At 41.0% G+C, this 15,431-nt stretch overlaps 1 protein-coding gene across 4 annotated transcripts in view; it reads right to left on the reverse strand.

The window, feature by feature from the left end:
- Nucleotides 1–481: 481 nt before the first annotated feature.
- The window catches only part of LOC148517060 (uncharacterized), a 67,200-nt gene continuing 52,250 nt past the window's right edge, over nucleotides 482–15,431 (reverse strand). For 2 of the 4 annotated variants that reach the window (XR_015879329.1, XR_015879330.1), the window contains 2 exons: nucleotides 9,122–9,248; nucleotides 482–899 (listed from right to left, as the gene is read on the reverse strand). The gene's annotated coding sequence lies outside the window, so the exon portion shown is untranslated. Of the gene's footprint in view, nucleotides 900–9,121; nucleotides 9,249–11,179; nucleotides 11,299–15,431 lie in introns of all 4 variants that reach the window. The other 2 variants (XR_015879328.1, XR_015879331.1) reach the window with 2 other exon arrangements.

Raw genomic sequence — 15,431 nt, forward strand, 5'->3', positions numbered from 1 at the left:
TCTGAAATAATTAAACTTTTCAATTTGACCTTCGCAAATTAGTTTGTAGCTGAGAAACACTGGTATTTGTGGAAACCTTTTCTCCCCTCTAGTAAGCACCATGTAGTCCTACGAGTCACAGGCATAGGACAGGAGGATTTAGATGAAGGAAGATAAATTGTTTTATGTTAATTTGTTTTTTCTCTTCTCATTTGCTCGTGCTGTTTACAAATGAGTGGATCTCCTGGGGTTCCATTCACGGAACAAATTATCAGTATTTAGCCAATAGCTCTACTTATGGTAAATAAATTCACAAATATGTTTAAATCTCTTAACGGCTGATGATGGCTTCAGGCTTCTATCATGCATACAATAAAACCCCTAGATACCTTAAAACTTAATTACAAAAAAATAAGGAGACCAGACAATAGAAATGCATCTGTAGCAGGTCAACTTTATTGATAAGAAAATATCTATCGATAGACAAAATATTATCTAAAGAAACAGTGACCAGAACCAGAGCTGATTGTAGGGAAATTGGGTATCAATGCATCTATTACATGCATTGCACTTTGAACCCCAAACGCAACTATCACATGAACTGGAGGAAAATAAATTAAATGGGGATTTAACTGAGGTGAAGAAACAGCTGTTACCCTATAGAGCTTATCTAACTATCACATACAAAAAATTGGGCGCAAAAAGGGTGGTTAAAAGGGTGAGGTAACAGTTAGCCCAAAGGTGCCAGTCATCATCAGGGTTTCAATTATGTCTTCATATCACACCTACTGTTGTCTATTGGAAAGGGTGATGTAACCGACTTGGCAGTGTGGTATGAGCCAATCCCTTGCTTGAAGGAGAGTGTATCCAATTATTGCACCAGTAAGCACTGGTCGGCCACTCTTTCCTGACCGAAGAACCTATAAATAAAAAGCAAAAAGAAAATCAACAGTATGGGGAAGGGAGGGTGAGATTATAAATAGCAAAATAGGCTGAAATACTGTAAGAATTAGGTATTAATAAAAAACTAAGTACTCCAATACAAGAAAACACATCATCCAAAAACAAATTCCCATAACCTAACAACAAATGGAACACTCCCTTGTAATGTCATCAGACCAAGCCCATTTCAGCCTCAGGGTTTAATCCCCTTCAGGGTTACTGTATGTACAGCCTTCTGACAGCAGTAACTGTTCAAATAAAAACTTTTATATTCAAATATCTTATATTTCTTTGTGTTTCCTGTTGTCACCAATCCACTGGGTACCCAAGGATGATTTAAAGAACATATTTGCCTAAAACAAATGGTATATTAGTATACTTTAAACTCTGCAGTATTCTGTGATGAGCTGTAATAAGTGTTGCTGAGAAAGAAATGGCCTTTGTTCATGAGTATTGAGATACTGGTACAAGGTCAAGCTCAAGTTAAAAAAATTGACTAATTAAGATAAATGACATTCCTGGCTTTAGATAAGGGGTAAGGTACCCCAGTGCTATTCTTGCCTCATTAACAAGACCAACACTGCAGCATATTAAGAATGTTCATCATTATTAGGCTTCATACCTTTGTAAACCGGTCCCTTAATTGTATCAAACTGATGTATTGCATCACAATTTAACAAATTGCAATGTAAGCTAGATATATTCCTTTTAGACTAAAACCTGCCAGTTTCAATATTTAACAAAAAATACAAATGCAGTTTAGGCTGTGATACAGATGAGATGCACAGTACTCCTTACAGTTTAAACTTACCAAAAGGCCATCTTTTTCGCCAGCATTTGAATACTGATGGTACAGTACTGTATGTTGCTTTTTATATATTGTTTTTCAAAAATTCTGTTACAAGACAATTACGAACAAATATGTGAAAAGGGATCAAAATGCAAAAAATTGCAGACAGCCATGTCTGTTTTAAATGGTATATTTTTACATATATTAAAGTTCTCTACTTCCCTTGATTCCCTGCTCATGATCTCCACTAGCAATACACTAGAGTAAAACACAGCTCATACAGGTGCATAGAATACATGAATACAGATACAGTGGGCCTTATTCAAAGTTGGACACGAACATAAAATGTGTCCAGGAAAAAAAAAGGTGCATTTTTCTATCTATTCTGAGTTAATAACAAACTTGATATGCAACTAGAGATGTGAGCGGACCCCTGTGTTTTAGTTTTTGGTTTTGGTTCTAATTCATTATCGTATTTTGGTTTTGACAAAACCATCCTCGAGTATTTTGGTTCATATTCAGTTTTGGTTTGGTTTTGGATTCCTTAAAAATCAATAAATAAAACTGATAAAAACAGTTAAAATCATGTCATTTGAACCTGTTTACATGCAAACCAAAACCCAAGTTCAGTCTTTAAATCCAAGTTCCGAACTGACAGCAGAGCCGAGCTTGGACTCTGTTTTACTCAGAACCCCAAAGTGATTCAGAACCGTGACTCGATTCCACTGGGGGCTCCTAAGTTTGGGTGTGTAAGTATTTCAGAAAAACCATACCGCACATCTCTATATGCGACCATACACACAGGGGAGCCCAGAGGGGGAGGAGTGGGTACTAATTACACAGGCCCAGGCTTGTTGGAGGGACCTGGTGGGGGCCCAGGGCCAGTGATGCCTCCCCTACCTCTTACCTCACAGCAGCCCAGCACACACTGCTTTGTGCTGGGCTGCTGTGGGAGACTGCTCGTGGCTGCCTGCAGCAGTCTCCTATGCCTGTGGGGGGAGCGATCACATTGATTACGCCCCCCACTGGCTTTGCGCCAGGCTGAGGGGCTTACACCACCCCCTCCTAGCTCTGCAAAAATTATTATTTTTTTTATCCTAAGGAAAATTCACTACATAGTAATCTACTGTAGCTTTTGAATTACAGCAGCAGCATATTATTTAGATGTGTCTTACATGTACTGGGCAAATCAGATGCAGCCTGTTGCTGACATTATCATCAGATCGCAACTTGCACCAGGTTCAAGTACTGGCGCATTTGTGCATTTTCAGCTGCCACTTTATTCGCAATTTACATCAATATGCTCTTACTGTAAGTTAGACATATCTACTACTGTTCCAGTCCCCTTGTCGTAGGATTTGCAAGTGCCCGATGACTTGAAAAAATGACGTGCATCTCAATAATAGGTGCAAGAGCAGTAAAAAAAGAGAGCAAGTTGTGGCCAAGTAAAGCCTCAACTTGTGTTTACTTACAACTCTGAATGAGGTCCCCTATGTACATTACTTTGCAAACAGCACTTTCTTGCTATTTATAATGTTACTGTAATCTATTAAAAAATATTTATTTTTCATTTATTACACTAAGAAGACCCATTTTTTCATGTTTATTTCACACCATAAGGCTCTTTCTTTTATTTATTTATTTTTGTTTCCATCAATTATACTCTATATAATATGGGCCTGATTCAGAGATGGGTGCAATGCCCATGTTTGCACAGTTGAGTGATTATTTGCTACAGGCCATGCATGGAAAGTATTGAAAACCCCTATGGTGCATGCATTACCCTGAGTGTATGCAGAGTCTGCTCTTGAGTATGTAGGTGTAAGCATTAGAACCAGCAAGGCAAAAAAGTGGGCGCTCCTTGCTGGTGACTGGAAGGTGACCTGAAGTGTGTGCAAAAAAAAGTCTGTCTAGTGAGTGTGTTATGGGAGTATGACAGGTATTTAATTGAATGCGGCTGTGTTCCTAAACGCAGAGCAGCACCCACAGAAGCCATGTTTAGAGCAATTTCAAAAGGAGACACTGCGCCAGCCATTGGCTAGTTAAAGGGTTGATAGTGAATGGGACAGTGTGCCATTGGTGGAGTGTTTTAAACCACCTTCATGCAGGTACTATGTGCACCTTTTCTAATTTGCTAGACTAGGTCTAAAAAACACCAAGTGTTATATATTTACTATTGTGTGGGTTTTTAGAAGTGGAGATGATGCCTACAGCAACCAATCAGATTCTACTTAATATTTATCTAGCACCATCTAGACGATTATAGCTATAATCTGATTAGTTGCTATGGGCAACAACTCCACTTCTAAAAACCTTCACTTTAGTAAATATACCCCCAAGTGAGATATACCAAAATAAATATAGTGAGAGCCCATATTTTACACATCACAAGATGTGCCCAGACCTGCACTATATAACAGGTGGCAGATATATGTTAGATGCACATCAGATATGGACTCAGTATGTAATGCCGGCTGTCAAGATGCCTCCTGTCACAATACCGACAGCGCCATCCCAATGGTTGGTATCCCAACAGGGGTCGGGTAAGTATACTTTCCCTCCCCCCCTTATCCCCCTAACCGTCCCTTCTTGTAGCCTAACCCTAACCCTCCCAACCTCGCACCCTATCCCTAACCCTCCCTGTTAGTGCCTACACCTAACCCTCCCCCTTTAGTGCCTAACCCTACCCCCCCAGTGGTGCCTAACCCTAACTCTCCCCCCTAGGGGTACCTAACCTTAACCTCCCCCCCAAAACCTAACGCTAACCCCGCTATGTAGCCTAAACCAAACCCTACCCCCTGCAGGCTTTCACTAAGGACGCTCTGGACTTACCTCTTTTGGGCAGGTGTCTTTCTGATTTCCGGCATTGGGATTAAGATAGGCGTCAGTATTTTGACGCCTATACTAAGTCCCATGTTGGGCTTCAGCCCATCAGATGCACTTACACCCAATCAAATGAAAGTCAAAATGAAAGTTTTTGATAACATTGATTTTTATAGTGAACAACGTATTTGCTAATAGGTTTGATTTCAATAAAAAATCTAATATTCTACAATGTAATATTCCTTACTATATACGAATTAAAGTAATAAAAATTTTATTTTATAATACACCCACAAAATAATATAATATAGGCTTTGTCAGCGAAGAAACCACCTCTCAGCTTCTTAGATCAATCCGCATTCAGCCAATCACAGGCAGCTAGTCAGTGGTGGCAACTGTCATCATCATCATCACCACCATCATCATCAGTGCATATTGGCACCATCCGTCAGGCACCCACAATGGCTACTAACAGGCATATCTGTGTCTCTGTACAGGGCTGCCTTTGTCTCATTTATTGTGCTCAGTCTGTGTTGGACCACCCCATGACTCTCCAAGCCTAAAGAGGCAAAGTATCAAATCTGCATACAGTCATACAGATACGCATTTGTTTGTGGCCATGCAGGGAACTCAGCATGAGCCCCAATACTGTTGGCTAACTAGACAAAAAGGATTTTTTTTTTTTAGTGTGGGTGCACTATCAATTGATTGTAGGTCTAGAGAGGACTCTGAAGTGAATTGATAAGCTACAAATAGACAACAGATGATCTGTTTTTTTTGTATGGTGAGTACTGTGTGTTTCCTTCTCCTATGAAAATCAAATGTTTTTCTTTGGATATCAAATTTAGTGCATCTAAAAGATGCAACATATGTTTCCATACTGTATATTATGTATCAGTTACACATTCCTGTGATCTGTTTTTACTGCTGCTATAAGATAAAGTAGACATATTAAAAAATTAGGTGATAATGCCATACAATCCTTACAGCTAATCGGTATTTGCACATATCCTATCCGATAGGCTTGTATCATGTTACATAGTACCCTTTCCTTGATTGAGATAACAAAGGGCCTTATTCAGAGATCTCCGCAATGCTGATATTTACAGATGGAGCGATTGCTTGCCATTGTACATGCGTATAAGCCGCACGGCGTATTTGCAGCGATCACTTTGCAATTACAGATGCACGGAGTAATTCATTGCAAAGTGAGTGACAGGTTGTCAGCATTTGGGAGTGGTAACAGGGGGCTGGTCAGAAAAACGCAGGCGTGTCTGACCGTTTAGAGGCCGTTTAATGGGTGTGTGTAAATTACATATGCAGCATATGCATATCAGGAGAGCTGCCGAGTCTGCTGCTGGTCAGTCCTGCCGCAAGGGCAAGATGGCTGCTCGATGTGCGTCAATGTTTCCGTTATTTACGCAGATAAGCAACATCATAAGCAGATAAGAAGGCAGCAGTGGACGTCCCTATGCTCGGGTGATCTTTGGGACCATTAGCATATTTTCGCTGCTGCGTTCCGTTTGAAATCGCAGCTGTGATCGCATTACCGTCCATCTCTGGATCTGACCCAAAGTCCACACAAAGCTATTTTTTTGTATGACCTATAAAAAATAAGGTGCAGGTTCACATTGCATTAAAACAGAATTCAAACTCCAAATAATGAATCATCTGGAAATCATCCTACTGGCACCTAATATTCATATAGATAAACACTTTTCCTATTCCAAGAATTCCTCTTTGCAGCTGCCAAGGAACAGATTTTTAACTGGGTGAGCCTTTAGCTTTAATCACCAATTATTTTATTTATTTAATGTATCATAGATACTATTAAAATTTAAGCTACAAGTAATAATTCAGACTTCAACTTATTATTAAGGACACTTTATAAAGTACAATATGCCTACTTCTATGTACTAATTATCTTCACCTGAGATTTATTAAGGTTCCTGTGCACTGCTGTCCCTGAACAGGCCTTATCCATTATGGATCGCAAATGCAATCGCTTCTGCAATTACGCACACAGGGCCTATTTCAGACCCGCTCGCAAGCGCTGAGCACTCGCAAGCGGGTCGATGTTGGGCCAGTGCACATGCGCGAGACCTGGATAGCGATGGGCAAGCAGTCGCTCCGGGTCTCGCTACAAAGGGGGCGTGCTGTCAATGGTGAGTGACAGCACACCCCCTTTGGTGGGCATGCTGGGGGCGTGGCTGCCCAGACGGAAGTGTTCCCATGGGAACGCCTACCGTCTGGGGCCGGCCCCACTGACATCACAAGTGATGTCAGTGGGAGTGCTCTCGGCTCTGATAGAGCCAAAAGAACTCCAGGGCTTGAGGCCACGAGACTGTACCACAAGGGTCTCATTGCAAGCCCGTTGGTCGCGATGGTCTTGACCATCGCGACCATCTTTTTTCCGCTCGCTATAGCTGTGGGTGGTCACTCACAGCTATGCGAGTGGCCAGGAGGCCGCTCTAAAAAAAGAGAAGGACAGCCCTGATTCAGAGCGAGCGCTCTGTCAGAGCGTCCGGCTCTGAATCAGCGCCACAGTCCCGCTGCAAAAATATGCTAATGTCTGTGCTTGCTCTGCCATTGCAGCCGAATATAAGGACACCCACTACCCCTTACTCACATCCATAATACCTTGCAAGTCTGTGAAACCTTCAGTAACATTGAGTAGCATCGGAGCCTAACGCACAATTACAACAGGTCTGACCTTATTCTGAATTTGCTAACCTCATTCCACACAGTGAAAGCTCAAGCTGCATATGCCATCGCAGTGACTAATTTATGCATGCCCCTGTAATGGCGTTCATACGCACTGGCATGCATGTGTTTCGCCAACCAACCCCTCCCCGTCACACAAATGGTAACATCCTGTCAATCATTCTGCCATGGGTCTGCGCAATCTCTATGAGCATAGTGCGATCGCAGTGGAGCCTTTGCGCACGCGCACTGCGATGTATAAGCATGCACTGTATGAAACAATCAGCCGTCTGTGCATGTAATCGCACTTGTGATCCATAATGAATCACGTCCATGGCACGCTGTGATGCTTTGGACTGAGAAGTAGAACCCTGTCCATGGTATTTGGACATGTATTTTGAGTGGATGTTAACTTATAGATTTAAAAAAATGAAGCTGTTCCGTGTTGGCATTCTGGAGAAGGTTAATCTAAGTATCCAAGTGTGTTGTTGCTTTGCTGACTGTGGGCCTGATGCAGAGTTGAACACATGTCAGCAGTAACTGCAGTAACTGCTCCAGTATGCATGCACAGAGGCCCTGATTCAGTGCCGGACGCTCTGACAGAATGCTCGCTCTGAATCAGGGCCATCCCTCCTACCTTTTGGAGCGGCCTCCTGACAGCCACGCCCCCAACACGCCCACCAAAGGGGGCATGCTGTCAATCACCATCGACAGCACGCCCCCTTTGGTGCGAGACCCTTAATGACAGCTTGGCCGTCGTTATTCGGGTCTCACGCATGCGCCCGACGGAGCTGCCTCCGTCGTGTGCATGCGCACTTGGTCACCGTCAACCCACTGGCAAGCGCTCTGCGCTCGCGAGTGGGTCTGAATCAGACCCAGAGTTAGATGTGTATATTCGCACATGTGCAGAGTTGTGTGGATGCACCTCCTTGAACCAAGCCTACACAGGTGTGGTATGACTGGTTCACAGTCTGAAGGTCAACATTCAGAAGGTCATCAGATTCTGAATGTCGACAGTCAAAAGGTCGACATGGTCATTAGATCAACCACTAATATGTAGGCATGTATTTATGTCTACAGTTAAATAGTTGACAAATTCAAAAGGTCGACATTTAACATGTCAACACAAACATGATTACATATGGTTTTTTTTGTTATTTAACCTAATCCTATTCCTTACCCTAAAAATCATCAAAAAACATACATTGACATTTTAGTGTTGATATGTTACCCTTTTGAATGTGTCAACCATTTAACCACAATGCCAAAAATACATGTCTACAAATTGGTGGTCGACCTAATGACCATATTAACCTTTTGACTGTCGACATTCAGACTGTGTCAACCTTCTGAATGTTGACATTTTTGTAGTTCACCAGTCGACCAGCAAGTAGGGATGCATCTGAGATGCATACAACTCTCCCTTTCCCATACAGTTGTTGTGTACGCTAGGATCAAGAGCATGCACAGAGTGAAAACACATAAGATATGCTTTGCAAATGGACTTGCATTCAACCCTGTATAGGCAACTCTGTGATCTTTTCTGAGTAGCATAGTTGTTGTCTCCACTGGACACCTACCAGAAAGAGATTGATAAAGAATCATTTCAGTGGCCCAGGGAAGGGAAGGGCCCAATGACTGTAAATATTTTAATGAGATGAATATATTTGCTGCTTTCACTTTATACACCATAATATACAGTAGCTGGTTGTCAAATATAACCACACTATCTGTATGTGACTATGTATTATCTAGTGAGCAATTTACCTACAATAACTTTTTAGTTATTCCAGCACTATTGCAGTATTCATCTCATCTGTATTGCAATGTGCTTAGCTGTCCCCCCAAACCATGAAAAAAATAGTTTCATTTTCCTGTACTTACATTTTTAATTGCCCTTTACACATCCTTATTACATTTTGCTGCATAACTTGGTAGGAGTGGGAGCAGACAGAGAGACCTTCCAGCACTTCTGGCTGTATCCCTTGTTCCATCTCCTTGCTCTTGCAGCCTATTAAGCACAATGAAAGATTTGTTTAACCCAGACTGTAAGTGCTCAGTGCTGTCTCAACATGCTGTGGGCCCTGAGGCAAACTCAAGATCTGAGGCAACCACAGTGCACTGAAATGATAAAATATAGGTCTGTGAGCAAACAGGATGCTTGTATTGTTTTTATTTTCTCTCTTATTTATTTTATTTTCTGTCTACATTTATATATACATACAGTAGTTGGGTTTGCCATCTCTCATCATCTGTGTGTGATGTAATAAAAGTGTGCATTTTACTGAGCCAATGTATGTGACTATACCAAGGTTGAATATGTTGACTTTGCCGGTCCCCATATGTTGTTCTAAGCTGCCAGTGAAACACCATAAAACAATAAGGTTTGTGACCAGTGGCGGCTCCAGAGGTGGGGCTGCAGTGAAGTCCAAACTTTAAATAGGGGAACCACACCAACTGTCCTTAAACACTGCCAAACATAGATGGCTGGGACTCACTGGAAGTCGGTGTGGCTCCCCTATTTGAATTTTGGTCTGCGCTGCAGCCCCACCTGGAGCCGTCACTGTTTGTGACTCAATCTCAGAATCTGAAATAGCGGAACTGCTGAATTTCTGACTTCACAGGAAACCTAGCTATTATACCCTACTTTATGTATTTATATTCACTACATTGTTGTGCCCTTTTTACTGTATTATTTTTGTCTTTAGTCTCTATGGTGTCACAAAGGAGGATTCCGTAGGACCATACATAGTGGAGGGACATGCAGGAAAATGACATGGGTGATCACACAAGACAGCTGAAAGCTACAGACAAGTATACTGTACATCTTTACAACAACAGAGGCAGAGAGGGATTTGCTTCCAAGAGCTTACATATTAGAAAGGCTATATGTGGAAACATAAAGGGATAATAGAGCAGAGCTGGGTACTACAGTGACTGGAGGAATTGTGGAAAGCTTGAGTAATTTGATTGGATTTGAATGTGTGTTTGAAAGCTAGGAGGCTGGTTGAGTGTCTGACAGATTGTGAAAGGGAAGTCCAGAGGATGAGAAGTACTGGAAGGAAGTGGTTAAGGAGGAAAATAGGTGGCAGGCTTTGGAAGAGAGGAAATTAGTGTGTTGGAATAAGGCTGGAGACGAAGGGAGAGGAGTAGTGGTTTTGGGCTTTAGAGATGGGTGAGAGGAGTTTGAAATTGATTCTAAAAAGGACAGGGAGTCATTCCAACAATTTTCAGAGGGGGGTCAGCAGAGCTGGATTGGTGAGAGACAGGAAAATGAGGTAGGCAGTAGAGTTAAAGACAGGCTCAGGGGGTGAGGTTTGAGATTGGCCAGTGAAGAGTAGATCATAATAATCAAGGTGAGAAATCATTGGGTAAACCTTGGATTTGGTAGAGGAGGCATTGATGCTCTTGGTAAGGACAGTTTTGGTTAAATTTAGAGGTTGAAAACCAGATTGTAGCGTAAAAAGTTAGGGGTGAGAGGAGAGGAAAGAGGCAAGCCAGTTGTAAACTACCTATTTAAGGAACTTAGAGGCATAGCAGGAAAGGGTGATGGGGCAGTACCCAGAGAATGAAGAAAGGTTAAGGGAAGTTGTCTTAGAAATGGTGGAGACCATGGCATGTTTGCAAGGAGGAGAATAAAGTACCTGACAAGAGGGATATATTGAGCAGGAGGGTAATGTGGGAGCATGCACCAATGATGCTGTGTACATCATTAAGTGGTCATCTGTACTATATGCAATATACAGTACATCGTTGCTGTGTACTCCATGCTGATACATATATAGTGGACAAATAAACTGCGGCATTCCAAGACTAGTCGCATAAAAGACAAGTTGTATTACAAATAGAATCCATGTAAAAAATTACATTTCAAAGCCTCCGGGCTTTTTTATCAAGGTTCATAGAAATAGTATACAAGATTACAAGAAAAAACCTTCTTACCTTAAGTAGGCAGTGAGGCACACTGATCTGCTGCAGACCGGGGAGTCCCATGATGACATCATCACAGCACTGCCAGGTTGTCAAGGCAACTTGCTGGTTGCCGGAAAAGTCTCCCCAGTCTGCAAAAGAAGAATGTAGGACTGGTTAATTACAAAATAATACAAAATATAGCTAAACACAGTGATAACTGTATCAGTAAATGTGATTAACGGTTCAAATCGTCACATGTTAAATAATAATATATGTTATATTCAACAAGGATACCATGAGTATATCAAGCACATAATTCAGGTCTAAGTGGGTGAGGGAAAAAGGAAAAAAAGACAGCCTGGAAAACTGACAAAACTTACAGAACTCAGGTTAACACCCAGGGTACATAAACCATGTTGTATAGATGACTAAGCAGGAATATGCACAATGGTTAAATTATATAGACATAAATCTTACTCAAATGCTAGGTGACCAAAGATGCCCCCTGGCACAAACTGATCAATACATATTTAAGAAATGAACGAGTTCTAATTGATTTTTTCATTCAATCCCTGAGGGGAAATCGTGCCAAGTTGGTGAATCCATCTAGTCTCACGAAGCAAAAGTCTCCCCGCTCGCTCTGCACCACGAAGGGTAGCCAGAATGTGGTCAATGACCATATGTCGCAATGAGGCAAGTGTGTGACCCTGTTCCAAAAGTGTCATTCTACCGGGTGGTCTGAAGATTTCTTCGATAGTGCCGATTTAATTGAGGATCGGTGTACTGCCATGCACTCTGTTATTGTACGTGTAGTTTGGCCCACGTAATACAGTTCACATGGGCAAATAATAATGTATATGACAAAAGATGACAGACAATTAAGGACATAGTTGATGTTAAAACACTTGTCCTTATGAGGGTGTTTAAAGGAGTCTCCGATGATCATATGAAAACAAGTGGTACAGTGGAGACATTTATAACATCCAGGAGCCCTACTTAAAAAAGATGATACAGATTATGATTTTTGAGCAAGTTCAGTTATATCAGTACGAACTACAAGGTCACGGATGTTCCGGCCCCCGGTATAGCATGCCCTATAGGGACTTTGTTTTTCAAACACGAGAGATCTTTATCCATTTTGATTATAGGCCACAAGGCCTTGGTAACTCTTTGAACCACAGGACTAGTAGATTGGAACTCCATTTTCCAAGGAATTATGTTCTTCTTATCCTTGGTTACAGGACACAATAACATGTCTCTGGACACTGTCAAAACTTCTTCTTTAGCTTTTTTGAGAGAAGCCAAATCCTACCCCCTCACAAGAAACTTGTCGATAATTTTGTCCACCTCTGTAGCAGTTTGATTCAGATCACTCGTAATATGGGCTACCCGCATCATTTAAGATTTGTGTAACCCATTCTTAAGGGGTTTAGGGAGGTGGCTTCTGGCAAGGAGAAGGGTATTTTTATCTGTTGGTTTACAAAACACCCCCGTGGAGGTTTTACCGTCAATAATCGACACTTGGCAAGGAGAATGGTATTTAGCAGACAAAGCTGGAGCGATTGTGTGTACAAGGCCTAGACCAATATCGCCAAGAACTGGAGAGACATATTACGAGTGATCTGAATCAAACTGCTACAGAGGTGGACAAAATTATCGACAAGTTTCTTGTGAGGGGGTATGATTTGGTTTCTCTCAAAAAGCTAAAGAAGAAGTTTTGACAGTGTCCAGAGACATGTTATTGCGTCCTGTAACCAAGGACAAGAAGAACATAATTCCTTGGAAAATGGAGTTCCAAAATACTAGTCCTATGGTTCAAAGAGCTACCAAGGCCTTGTGGCCTATAATCAAAACGGATAAAGATCTCTCATGTTTGAAAAACAAAGTCCCTATAGGGCATGATATACCAGGGGCTGGAACATCTGTGACCTTGTAGTTCCTACTGATATAACTGAACTTGCTCAAAAATCACCATCTGTATCATCTTTTTTAAGTAGGGCTCCTGGATGTTATAAATGTCTCCACTGTACCACTTGTTCTCATATGATCATCAGAGACTCCTTTAAACACCCTCATAAGGACAAGTGTTTTAACATCAATTATGTCCTTAATTGTCTGTCATCTTTTGTCATATACATTATTATTTGCCAATGTGGACTTTATTACATGGGCCAAACTACACGTACAATAAGAGAGCGGATGGCAGTACACCGATCCTCAATTAAATCGGCACTATCAAAGAAATCTTCAGACCAGCCGGTTGCGCGACACTTTTTGGAACAGGGTCACACACTTGTCTCATTGCGACATATGGTCATTGACCACATTCTGGCTACCCTTCATGGTGGAGACCGAGCGGGGAGACTTTTGCATTGTGAGACTAGATGGATTCACTAACTTGGCAAGATTTCCCCTCAGGGATTGAATGAAAAAATCAATTGGAACTCGTTAATTTCTGAAATATGTATTGATCAGTTTGTGCCACGCGGTGTCTTTGGTCACCTAGGATTTATGTTACATTTATGTCTATATAATTTAACCATTGTGCATATTCCTGCTTAGTCATCTATACAACATGGTTTATGTACCCTGGGTGTTAACCTGAGTTCTGTAAGTTTTGTCAGTTTTCCAGGCTGTCTTTTTTTCCTTTTTCCCTCACCCACTTAGACCTGCATTATGTGCTTGATATACTCATGGTATCCTTGATGAATAAAGCATATATTATTGTTTAACATGTGATGATTTGAACTGTTAATCACATTTACTGATACAGTTATCACAGTGTTTAGCTATATTTTGTATTCTTTTGCAATTAACCAGTCCTACATTCTGCTTTTGCAGACCGGGGAGACTTTTCCGGTAACCAGCCGGTTGCCTTGACAACCTGGCAGCGCTGTGATGATGTCATCATGGGACAACCCGGAGCTCGTGGTGCGTCCCCTCTCCCCGGTCTGCAGCAGATCAGTGTGCCTCACTGCCTACTTAAGGTAAGAAGGTTTTTTCTTGTATTCTTGTATGCTATTTCTGTGAACCTTGATAAAAAAGCCTGGAGACTTTGAAACGTCAGTTTTTATATGGATTCTATTTGTAATACAACTTGTCTTTTATGCAACTAGTCTTGGAGTGCCGCAGTGTATTTGTCCACTATCCTTACATTACTGAAGGCAACCAAGCAGCTGTTTATTTATTTGAAGTGCCAGTCAATATTGCTATTGTATGTATGTATGTGTATATATATATATATATATATATATATATATTTGACCATATGGACTCAACAATAAAAGTTTTAATTTATTTTTATTTTATTTTTTAAATACTTGTAGTAAAACAAAATATTTTTATAGTCATTTTGGATAAAAATGGGTTTTGTGCCAAACCCTTATTGTAGCTCAGGTCTCAGGTGTTGGTAGATATCCACAAAAGTTGCTATTGCTTGGGTAGTTCTTGTCTTTAGAAACTTTGTGAAGGTAAGGACCAATCCAGTTAAAAAGTATTGAAAAATGCGTAATATGTAGTGAAGGTATGGACAAAGTTTAGTTTTACATTAATTTGGTGGACATTTTATTAGGTAAACTTGTACACCAGTTTGTTAGTGCAAATATAAGTCAATAATATGGCAGCAACTCAATTCATAAGAGCATGCAAGCATGGTCAATAAGTTTAGTTGTTGTCCTGCTCAAATACCAAAATAAATATGATCTGCGGTAATTGATTTTGACCATGGAATTATTATTGGTGCCATGCAGGAAGGTTCTAGTATCTCAGAAGCAGCTACTCCCTTCTGATTTTCATACACAACAGTCTCTAGAGTTTACAGAGAATGGTGAACTATACAAAAAAACAATTGCGCAAGCTGCTGTTCTATGACCAAAAGCATCTTGCAAATAATGAGAAGGGTCAGAGCAGGATGGTGAGATTGATTCAAGTTGACAGTAATGCAAAACTTACTTTAATAACTTCGAATTACAACAATGGTATGTAAAAGAGCACCCCTGACCACACATTGAAGTATATTTACTAAAGTGTTTTTGGAAGTGGAGATTTTTCCAATAGCAACCGATTAGATTCCAGCTATGATCTTTTAGAAGGTGCTAGATAAATGTTAAGTAGAATCTGATTGGTTGCTATGGGCAACATCTCCACTTTTAAAAACCTGCACTTTAGTAAATAATAATATACCCCAATGTCTCAAATTGGATCAGCTACAGCATCAAAAGACCACATCAGGTTTCACTCCTGTCAGCTACAAACAGGATATTCAGGCTACAGTGGGTACAAG

The sequence above is a fragment of the Taudactylus pleione genome, unplaced genomic scaffold (assembly GCF_031769625.1).
Source record: "Taudactylus pleione unplaced genomic scaffold, aTauple2 ptg000228l, whole genome shotgun sequence".
Taxonomy (NCBI): Eukaryota; Metazoa; Chordata; class Amphibia; order Anura; family Myobatrachidae; genus Taudactylus; species Taudactylus pleione.